We start from the raw sequence: 12,670 nt of genomic DNA, 5'->3' as shown, positions 1-12,670 counted from the left end.
TAAGTCCTTGATATTAAATTAATGTCTTTTAGCCACAAAATTAATTTCTTAATTAATTATTTTCTAATATCAACTTAATTATATGATTTCTCCATTAATATATTATTCATATAACATATTAATAAATCATAATAACCTCTGTCTTAATAAATCATCCTATCATGTTGCTTCGGTGAAGGCAACCCATAAGGACCATACACAACCGGGTCAAGTACTTACCAAATATAATTATGAGCTTAGAAACTAATCCAACACCAACCTCCACACCAATTACAATCACACCATGTCCCCCACCTATCTTTACTCATCCACATACTACCATTCCTTTGTTCTAATCTTTACTGAATCTACACCACCACCAACTACATCAACTACACCTACTGTTTCCGTCAACGCATCTAATGCGGGGGCAAGGACATCAGGTTTCACCACCACTCATATCTCTCCACCAATTTCCCCTTTTCACATTGATGACCCATATATGATTTATGGGGATGGTGAGGATGATTTCCAAGGTTTTACTTTCGGTCCGTTCACCATCAGAATAGAGGTTAATGAAGAGATTCCAGTGACGAAGGGGAAACTCCAAGCCATTCATGACAAGCTTGATTCTTTTCTTTAAGCTTCTAAGCCTTCTAATAACTACTGTCAAGCCTCAGTTAAGTCCATCCTTGATACTCTCACCAAAGAACACTCATCCATTCTTGATAGAATGACCATTATAGTGGATGGATCTACAAAAGTATGCAACCAAACGACCGAAAAAGTTGATAAACTAATTTTTGATGCTAAATCTTTTATGAATCAATTTCAAACTTCGTTTCACTCCAACACTGCTACTACTAATGAAGTAATTTCGGGTCTGAGTTCTTCTCTGAAAATCTGAGAGAGTAAAGTTCCAAGAAGTTTGCAATGGTCTCAAAGATAACCATCAGAAGTTCCAGTCTTCCATTTATTCTCAACACTTAAAGCTTCAAGAAGATTTAGCGATGGAAAGCAAAGTCATGGATGCCCTCACTATGAAGACTAAGAAAGTGAAAACTCTCTCTCTTAAGCTTGAACAGTCGAAGAAATAAGTCCAAGATCTGTTATCGGAGAAGGCAGTCATGAAAAGGTGCATCTCTGATGTCACTGCCTTGCTCTCGGATCTTATTGAATCTAGGGACTTGATGATTACCATTAATGTGCGAAAATATATGGGAGAAAATCTAAGGCCTGCATGCTCTATTCTTCACCATTTGGAAGGTGTTTCGGAATCTTCTGGCATTCCAAAACAAGAGGGAGATCAACCAAATCCAACAACAAAGTCAACTATTGCGAAGCCAAAACCAACTATTGTTCAGCCTATACCAGTTGTTAAAAGCAAAACTGGGCCAATGGGTAAAGAGAAACTTTTCTCTGATGATCCCATCATTGAAAACGCAGAACAAGAAGAGCTTGATGAAGTTGGATTAAAAAGGCGAAAGGATCGCGAAGATGAGATGGGCAAACATCAACGAATTATTCGTTAAGCTGAAGCCAAGGAGAAGGTTGAAAAAGAAGCTCACGTCAAACTTGAGAGCAGAAAGCTATTTTCCCTGAGTGGACTCTGAAGTGTCTTCAAAACGAATAAGTTGACATGCCAAGCCAATATTGGTTAGAACCTGTTGTGTCCTTCAAACTTCAAAATACTCAGGACTCACAACTTGATCTTCCAATGACTCCGAAAGCTTTCAAGCTTTGCTCTTTCATCTAAGTTGCTAACGTCCCCTCTACTGAAAATGGAGCTGATCAACTTCTGTTTGCATTCTATCTCAAATACATGAAACCCCAGTACGAAACCTGCAGTACGAGTGAGATCGCGGTAGTAATGATTACTGGACCTATCAAGACTGACAGATTCCCAAATGCCAAATTCAAAGTTTTCAGAGGTTCTGCAAGCCAAGTTCATGAATTCACTCTCGCAGACTTGTCGTGCATTAATCCTTATGACTGGATCATGCTCTACAACCTGCTTATTCAAGAAGAGAAAAAGTACGAACCTGTTGTCAGCCAGCTTAAACTTATGATCATCCCATACATTCAAGAAGTGGGTACAATGGATGTTGAGATAGTTGCTGTCATGCGAAGGAAGCCTTCTTATGTTGCCAAACAAGCTCCTGAAGGATTTGAAAAGATGAAACTTGGGAAAATTTACAAGGAAGGTTGGTATATGGTGATCCAGTCACAGGAACAAAATGACTCTAATTATCACAGGGAGTGCTTCTTCCTTGATGGTAAACACCTGTAATCTACCTCTTGTCTTGAGCATTTTTTGAGTGTGGCCAATAAGTTCCAAGTAACAGTGCTGGTGACAGGAGGTGCTTTTCGGATATGATATGTTGGTATATCCAGGTTCGCAAGGCACTGTTGAACGTAATTCTTAAAGTTTTTGAAGTGCAAAAGAGGATTCTGAATTGAAGGACTCTCACCTTAATGACGCAAAGGGAGAGATTGTTAGGATTATTGTGTTGCGTCATTGGGCCTTTAGTTAAGTCTTTTATGTCTTGCATGCATGATAATTTTGAGAAACTCTGATTATTACACTATAACCCTAATCACGCCTCTACAATAGAAATTCTTTAAAGACTTCTTCTGAGACGTGATTGTTAGTCATTCAACATCTTTGAATCATCGTTGTGTTCTTGTTTTACTTGTATTTAATCTAAACGATCTTTTAAGGATTATTTAATCCTAATAGTAAATCTATAAGCTTTCAGTAAATTAATAGTTCTAAAGATAACACATATATAATCAAATTATATTTCATTGAAATGTATCTATATCATAATCATCATTACTATATAAATATGAAACACATATCCCAAATTCAAAACGATGGAATTTTTTAAGGAAAATGAATTTGATTTATTTGATGTATGTGAATCCTATTTATATGGGAAGATGATTCGCAAGTGTATTTATCTATTAGTAGTTAAAGAACAAATGCTTGACAAATAATTAAACATAATTGATGTATGTAATCTTTTCAATCCAAGAATAGATTTGGTGATAGATACTTAATCAATTTCATTAACGAATTTTATTCGTTATTTTTGAAACTTTTGATTTTCTCAAATTGTTTCATACTAAAGATTGAAATACAAATTAGTGAGACCATCATTAACCTTTCACTGTGCTAAAGAAAATGAGCTTTGTAAACCAATTCTTCTTGGAACATATTAAGAGTTGTGGAATTGATTCACAACTTGTTCCATCAAAAACTCTCACTCGTCATTAATATGGTTCTTATGGCACATGATTGCCTAGTTACTTGGATCTATTTTTTGATATATGAGGTAACCTTCGTACTCTCTAGTGGGGATAGGTTCACCTGGCCACTGGATGAATGTAGATAGTACATATTTTTGAATAGGATAAAACAAACCTTAGAATCTGTTATACGATGTTTTTTAAAAGAACTATTTACTTTATAAAATTTTGGAAGTATGCTCACAAAAACAAATATATATTGAATATAAATTTCCAACCAAACAAGTAGATTAAATACTTTGATTAGACTAAGTATGTAATAATTTATCTTTATCTAATAGTTATGGAGTTATAAGCTTACCCAATGTAGCATCTAGTAACTACATTGATGTAGATTATCCTAAATGATTGTTTAGGATGAAGTTTCTAATAATCCCACTAATTGTCATTCCATAAGACAAGTGTTAACAAAGTTATTTTTCTAAGTAGGAAAAATTTAGAACTTTAAGAGAAAAAGATCCATAAACTAAATGCATCATAGTTTGGAATTAGAAAGTTTTCAACTGTTGTTGAATCTACTCAATTGTTGATCATAAACAAATAGAACACATAGAGATTCATTCATGTATGATTATCAAGTATGGGCTTGATTAATCTTCCTCAATATATTATGAATTTAAAGAGTAATTGAGTTTTCAAAGGAGAAAACATATATGAATGAAAATATTTTCAAATTTAAGATAACATCTCAAAGTAAAAATCTTATAAGATGATTACATAGTGTGATTTAATAAAAAAACAAGATGACTGTTGTGTTTTCTACAAAAACTAGTGGCAACACAGTAACATTCATAGTCTTATATGTAGTCGAGATAGTAATTCTTATAATAAAGATCTATATAGATAGATCATGACAACTTAAAAGATTAAGTAAAATTACATCGATTGTCAAGGATCTAAAATAGCTTAACATAAAGGCCTCTAAGAGAATCATCTTTCCAAATACCACATGAAATGATTTTTAGCATCCCGAAAAATCCTAGTATAATGTTTTGAACTAGATAATATGATTATATGTCATATGTTGTTGCAATTGGATTAATCATATATTTCATGATTATGCATGAAGGCCAGCTAAGTTGTATGCTTAGAGCATGTCGAATGATACAAGTGTAATTCGAGAATAAGTCATGGTGTGACTTAAAGGAACATCCTAAAGTACTTGTGAGAACTAAAGAAATATCTTAATATGCAGAGTATTTGAAAGAAAGCTATGTTTAAAGCTATTACACATGTGCTACATTTTCAAATAGAGTGAGATGACTCTTAGTCACAATCGGGCATGTCCTCATTATGAATAAAGAGAAAGTTACATGGATAGTGTTTCCATGTAGATTTTAATTACAGTTACACATCAGAGTTAAAGTACATTGTAGTTTGGAGAACCACATGTAAAGATGCTTAATGTATAGTTCATTATGACTATGAGTAATCCTATTACGCAAGTGTTGGTATCTAGGTTATATTTAAGCATTTAATACATTCTCAATAGTTTTGTTTATATATGACTCATATATATATATATATATATATATATATATATATATATATATATATATATATATAACTAAAAATGTTTGTATTCATAAAGTTTATATGAATCAATTTTGTAAAGTCTACTTAACAAAGCTTCTTCATTACTAGACATCAACTAGTGTCTATGACATTCCATAATGGATCTTGTGCAAGTGAGAGTTGATTGAATCTATATGCCTAAGAATTATATTGATTGACATTGCTAATAATATATGATCCTATAGATCAACTTGGCGCATTTTGTATATTTATTATTAATATGATTATTAATAAATAATATCAATTATTTTATTTAGTTAGGACATGATTATTTTTTAGTGAAAATAATAATTATAAGAGAATATAACTAGTTCTTATTTCATAGTGTATGAATTTGTAAGTCATGCGTAACCTTTTGGACTAGCTGAATTCTTTTGTATTTTACATAAAGACAAAGTTTATATTTTATAAACTTTGAGTTTATAAAAACTGAATAATATTTCTTCTTTTAAAGGACATGGACGAAAATAATGAAGGTATTGGAGGTTGCTTGGCAACGTCTCTCCTTTGTCCCCTATGCCTTTAAAGTAAGGTGATTACTTAGTATTATTTAATGGGGTTGCTTTTGCTTTTGCATGGTTATATAAGAGAGTGCTTTGCATGAGTTTTCTAGTAGTTTTTCACTAGTTCTTCTACTCTTTCTCTCAAGGCCAAAACTCTCTTCTCTCTTCCTCTTCTGGTTGTCTTTTGAATATTGTTGCAAGATTAGAAGCACTCTTGAGTTGCCTCCTTTAGTGCTTATTTGGGTTAAGCACTTAAAGGATTAAGACACTCAAGAATACAATAAGAAAATAGCATTTCAAGTGCCTTATATTGATGGTGGATACTTGTAGAGAAAATCATAATCTTTATGTTTTCGATTATCATCAACACCCTAGAACCAAGTGGGTTCAAAGGCTTTTAAGGATGTCATTCTAAAACTCTCTTTGGTCGTTTTAATATCATTCTAACCTCTATAAATGGATCAAGATGGTTTGATTTTGTTATAAAATTAAAAATAAACTTGTTATTTTTTAACGATTTCGTTGACCGGTTTATGAAAAGCACACTTATATTTTGTATCAAAACCCATCAATAGCATGATCGGGGAGGCTTTAAAAGATGAGGGTGGTGAAAATAAGCAACTTGAAATCAAGTGTTTTATAATTAAGCATCTTTGATGAGTGAAAGACTGGAAGCAAAATCGTTGTTAAGAAAGGAAAAAAGAGCAAAACAGGACATAACAATGTCGGAGAGGCTCTGAAAGACAGAGGTGATGGAAAAGGCAGCGTCAAGAATTATGGTGGTGGTGAGATGATTGGTGAAGAAGATTTAAAGCTGAAACTGAGTTGAGGATGGTCGGAAATGAGACCATCTAAGAATTCAGGTAGGTTGATAAATAAGTACAAAGCACGTCTTCAAAGCGTGTTGAGAAAGAAGCTGTACGAAAAGATAATTGTAACATCCCAAAAATCATGACCAAAAATTTCATTTTTAATCCATTAATTAAACCGTAGTTATTAAAATCATTCCATCAAAACTATAACTCATATTATTCCAAACATAAAATCAGATTATCATATCAAAACATCAGAGTAACATCCTAGGCTAAACATTACGGTGTGTGTAATGCAGTCATCCCGAGCTCTTCTCTTTGCAACTGGAAGTACCTGAAACCAAAACTGAACACTATAAGCATAAAACTTAGTGAGTCTCCCCAAACTACCACATACCATACACATAATCACATATACCGGGCCCCCGCCCCTTCATCCCCCCCCCCCCCCCCGGCATTGTAAAATGTCTAGCATCCGACCCTGCCTGACATAGACCCCTGCTCGGTATAAAAATCTATTTCTCCCAGGCCCCACCTGTCACTGGGCCCCGGCCACTATACACATACAAACAATATCATATAATAATGCTAGCACATCAAAGAATCATACATAGTACAATATGTAGTCCTAAGGCATCGCCTATCATGGGCTATGCCCCTACTTTGCTAATGATGAGATATGGAACCCCGTCCACACTTAACTAGTGATGAGATACGGGTCTCCGCCAACACTCACCTCCTTACCAGGCACATACAAGTATCACGAAAACAACAAGTATAACTAACATACACACATTCATCGGGTACCACCCGACATCGAACTATAGTCCGGAATCATACATATAAACATTCCTTGAGCCCCGACCGACAACAGACCGTAATCCGAAAACTTACAAACATTTCTCAGGCATCCCCTGACATCCGATTGAAATTCAGATACACATAACATAAATACGGGCCGACATTGGTTCCTTCGACACGTTCAAACAGGAGGAAACCCACCTCGCAAAGTTGAATCTCACGGATAATCCTCTGGCTGCTACCCAACAGATCCCCGAACTGCTGATCACTCGACTCCTCGAGCTACCATTACCAAAATAACACTTAGGCTAGAAGCCAATAAACCTACTTAGGGAAAAATGACCATTTCACCCCTAATCTAATTTGGTCCATGCCTAACGCCCAAAACCATAACATGAAAGGCCCAATACTAGGTAGACTTCCCAAGCCCAGTAGTGGCCTAATTTTCTAAATTGGGCCCAACCCCTCTAATGGGCCTTATCCTAAAGCCCAAACATATTCTTGGCCAAAAATATCTGACTTCTGATGGCCCATTAAGGCCCAAAGAAACAAATTTCAATGAATGGCCCAAACAATGCAAAGCCCAAATCTGTTGAGTACGCAGGGCGTACTCCTCTGTATGGTAAGCGTATAGGCAGTATGGCCTGTACGCGCACTAGCATGTACACTGCGCGTACATGCATTTACGCCCGACGTACAACTCTTTTAACCCACATCTACCATTAACACTTAATACTTTATTCCAAAGGCTAAAATCACATATCCAAGTCATCTTCAACATCTTAATCCATAAAGTCACTGACTTGGTGACTTTATATGACCCACATGAACCCAAAACTCGAAGTATAGCAATTTACTTCTATGAAAATGGCCATAAGTCTTTCATAAACCCATTAAGACTTTGAAGATTGCAACTTTTAGTCTTAGGGACTCATATAGCACCAAGGGTGGCAACCCTAAGCATAGAAAAGGATTTGGAACCATAAAGCTCCATTAGTGGGACAAAAAAGGTCCAAAAACTCAACATAAGAGATCTAATGCACTTAAGGATCATGTTCAAGACTTTATACCTTGAAAATATCTGAAATGAAGCAACAATCCCACATCTACAACTTCTCCTTTAAACCACCAATTTGCTTTGCTCTTCACTTCCTTGGAGAATGGATCCAAAACACCAATATGCTCTCAAAAGGCCTTCTAAGCTTCAAGATCACTCAGGTATGGATTTGAGTTTCGTAGTAGCTTCTTTAGGGTGAGAGGGAGGCTGGTCATGAGGGATAATGTTCCTTATATAGTGTCATACCCTAAAATTTAGGGTTATGGTCTGAATGGAGTGTGCCCTGCGTACCTCTTAGTACCCCCGATGTACTAAAAAACCACCCACGACCAATTAAATTTATACGCTTGGTGCAACCCAGCTTACGCTGGGCATTCCATGTCGGACACATGCTTGCATCCGTTGCTTGCATGCGACTTATCTGCCTAACATTTCCATTAGGGGCTAAATCTGCCAAAACCTTCAAAGTGTTATAACTACTTCGATCTAAGTCCATTTCCGATGAACTTTATATCCATGGAAAGGTGACGACAAGCCCTACGCTTCTAACAACTCCTCATTACCTAAAAAAAACTTTCCAAATAAGAACCCAAAATCCCTAGAAGGTTGAGATGTCAAATTACGATCATACCCTTAGCCTCTACATACACAATCAAACACATGGTTCACGTATACCCTAACACGCACAATCAAACAATTTCATCCTCGAAATATCTCCTTACTAACACCCATATCCCATCAAGTGATCTGAAGAACGCAACCTATGATTCTACATGTAAACAATCTTCTCAAGACAACAGAAACCCCAAGCCGAACTTCCATCCCGACGAAAGCGAACTTCATGCTTCCGCAAACCACTTCTGCCTCCCCAAAGTCTGAATCCCATGTTTTTCTGTCTCCTTGACAGACTACCTACGCATAACCATTTGCAGGACAATTATACATGACAGAAGGCACAGATAATCCTTCGAGTAGAAGATTCATCCCTGCAACAGTTAGACGCAGACAAGAGATCTGTGAGAGGGTCAAATCAATTACTTTGAGATTATTTAATCCAACTGTAAGTGACTTAGCACCATCGATCAACAAGCTATTCCACACACAAGAATCCTCACATCACTACTTATGCCCGAACATCATGCTGCCCCTTATCCACTTTCCGAATGAACCGAGACCTCCGAGGTGACAACTTAACTCACAACTATCGGGAGTACCGGATTCCCACCCGGTTGTTGAGCCGATGAACACCCTCTTAGTCGCTCCTCGTGACTTTTGAAGAAAACTTCGGATATCAAAACTGCCCTATCCCCATTTCTATTCATGGCTCTATAAATCCTGGGATCCCCGATCTCATACCTCGACCTAACGGTCTCTGCCCGGTCCCACCTGCATTGCTATAAGCACACGGGCCTCGCCCACGGGTCCCGCCCAAACTATATCACCGAGCATCCTTGCCTAGAGGTCCCACCTATTAAGGGCTATATAGTCCCACCCCACCTCAAACTCCATCGACCTATTCCTTCCTAATTCCAATCCTGCTGTAGCCTTTCCACGATCCTACGAACTGACCCACCCTGGCCTAACATATATGAATTAATATGTGAATGCTATGGCTTATTCTGCAATCTAACAACACTCTCCCATACTACCTGACCGCATAACGAATGCTACGATTGCCCCGCAGTGGTACTATACTTTCCATGCTATTCGGCTGCTAGTGAAGGCTGTGGCTATCCTGCAGTCTTACAACACTTCCCACTCTAACTCAACCATTGATCATGGTCTTACAACCGAATAACAATCCAAACACGTCCAAAATGGAGCACTCACGTGGTCTAGCCTCCTGACTGAACTTGCGTCCTGACGAGAATTCCCAACCCGATTCCCAACACCAGCTATCAATCACCAAGAAGACGCGAACCCAATGTTTGGGAAGTTTGCCAAACTCCCAACTCACACTCTCCTTGACCCAAATAGCCACTTGGGCCGTCTTCCTCCCCAATGCGAACTCATCCTAGTTTCGTACCTACTTCTTCTCCTAGGTACCTGAACGATCCTCCCCCACTTTGATCCAACTAACATCTTACAACGCACAAGATTGGAAGGATTCCCAATCCTTCTTATCATCCAATGATCAATCCGCTAGCAACCAAAAATTATCATTTTTAGTGTTCCAAAACTAACCAATACTAAAGCAGTACAACCTCACACTTGGTGCAGCTACCGAATCCTAGGAACCGACTATATAAGGAGACAACCTCACACTACTATTATGAGATTCATGGCATGCAAATGGCATATAACCCGAACATAAGAAAAAAAATGTAACTCCAAGATACACTTACTTATAACGATGCAAGACAATAGCAATCAAATCATAAATAAAACTGATAAGAAAGTAAAAGATACACACCTGCAACATCAGAGGCCACTCGTGCCTCCTCTATAGTCAGCTGGAAAGCCCTGCTACTCGACACAGGCACCTCTGCCTGGCTCTGACGGCCATCATTGATCCTCAATGTCGTAGGGGCAGGTGCCATCACCTATCCTACTGTAGCCAAACTCGGACATTGGGCCTTCTTGTGGCCCCGCTGAATGCATTGAACGTAGATCAGGTATGATCAATGGGTGGTCGTAGCAGTACAATCCCTGCTATAATGACCGTTCTGGCTGAACTTGAAGCAGCCAGAATTACCACCACTACCGCTCCTACACGTACCCTCGTGCCTCCTACCGTACTTACCAAAATGGCTACAATCTTGATTACCCCTTAATCTTGAATCTGATATCTTGGGCCTCTTGCCCGATCCCGCGGATGTTTGAACCCCATAGGGCTTCCTCTTCCTCTTCGCCTCTAAGTCGATCTCCCTCTCATTGGCTCGAGCGATCATATCCTCCAACATCTTACAACTAGACCGGCTCACAAACTGCCTAATGTCACTCCTCGACATCATGTTATATCAGGCCTTCTTCATCTCCTCGTGCGCGACATACTGAGGAACAAGAAGGGCCGTCTCCCTAAACTTGGCAGTGATCTCAATCACCGTCTCAATAGTCTGCTGAAGGTCCTGGAACTCTCGTGCTAGCTGTTGCACCTCAATCACTAGTCCAAAATCGGCCCTGAACATGTCTGAGAAGTCACTCAATGTCATCGCATCAATAACATCATCATCTCCAATAGCATATCTAACATCCACCCACCAATCACGTGCTATGTCCTTTAGAAGACAGGAGGCGAATCGGACCTTGACCCCCTCGGGACACCGGCTAGTATGAAAAGCATTCGCGACATCTGCCAACCACTGACTGCTAGCAATGGGGTCCCTAGTGGCCTAGCCCCATGATAGTTTGGAGCTCCACAAGCTCTAAACTCCCAGAATGTCAATGTGTGCACCCCCATCATGGCTGCCATCTTAGTGCGGAACGTACTCAGCCTCTCATCAAGAATCTCCAAGATACCCTCCTTGACTATACCGAAGATCACAAGAATCTGGTCAATGATACTACACGTAATGTCAGCTGAAATAAACTCTCTCATCTGATGAACAAGTTGCCCACTCCAGAGCCCGAGCCTGATCCCTCTCCGACGCTATAATTGCCAACTGGTCTAGTACGTAGTGTCAGCATGTTGCAACATATCATAATAAACATCAGACTACTCATTACTATCGAGGGATCACACACACGCTACAAACTCCTCGATTTTATCTCAGCCCTCCTTGACTCGATTATGAACCCTCTGCTTTCAATAGTACGGGCCCATACTAACTTCCAAATCTATTCATACTTTCCTCAAGAATTGCCTTGACTCCACCAAGTCCCTTTCACTATTACTGCTCTCAGCACTAATGTCATCCTAGGCTTACCCTAGGGTGATCTACGACCCACTCTTTGCCATCAGCTGCATAAGAAGTCCATGCTATCTCTCCCTAACTGGCTTGCGAATACCATTACTTATCACTAATACCGGATAATTCTTTGAATAAAACGCCTCTCCCTACAACAGTTAGACTCAGAAGAGAGCTGCGAAGTAGGGCTAAACCTAACCTTCTGAAATTATTTAGTCCTCGTAATATGTAACTTAACATATTCATTTACTAGTTAGGTAAAGATAACTAGAACTCCTAAAATCACCAAGCAAGCAACATTCAGGCATCGACTAAACAAAACAAAGCATATCCTAATCAGGTCATCATATCGCTGATTAATCAGTACTAGCATGCAGTTCAATAAGCTCATACAGTAGGCATGTGACATCCCCAATTTCACGGCCAGAAAATACCGATTTGTTTATGCTTTGTTTTTAAAATCAGAGTAATCTTTTAAAGAAAACAGTTGCGGAATTTGTTCCGAAAACAAGATATGATAATAATTTATCAAAACATTTCTCAAAGAGAATGTATTTTCATTTAATAATAAAACCTCGGGATGTGATGTTCCGATACAGACATATAAGCATAAACAGAACTTCATTAAATTACACTAATGATTTATATTTCCTTTAAATCTCTTTGTGAAATATGTCTTCGTATCGATACCTGTGATACAAAGAAAACTGAGTGGGTCAGGCTTGGGATCCTGGTGAGCATATAGGGTTTTCATCCCTCAATGTAATATCATATATTTATAAA

Source organism: Lactuca serriola, chromosome 5, assembly GCF_051521515.1.
Source record: "Lactuca serriola cultivar US96UC23 chromosome 5, Lser_US96UC23_V15, whole genome shotgun sequence".
Classification (NCBI taxonomy): domain Eukaryota; kingdom Viridiplantae; phylum Streptophyta; class Magnoliopsida; order Asterales; family Asteraceae; genus Lactuca; species Lactuca serriola.
The sequence above is the reverse complement of the archived record's forward strand: the minus strand, read 5'-3'. Positions refer to the sequence as shown.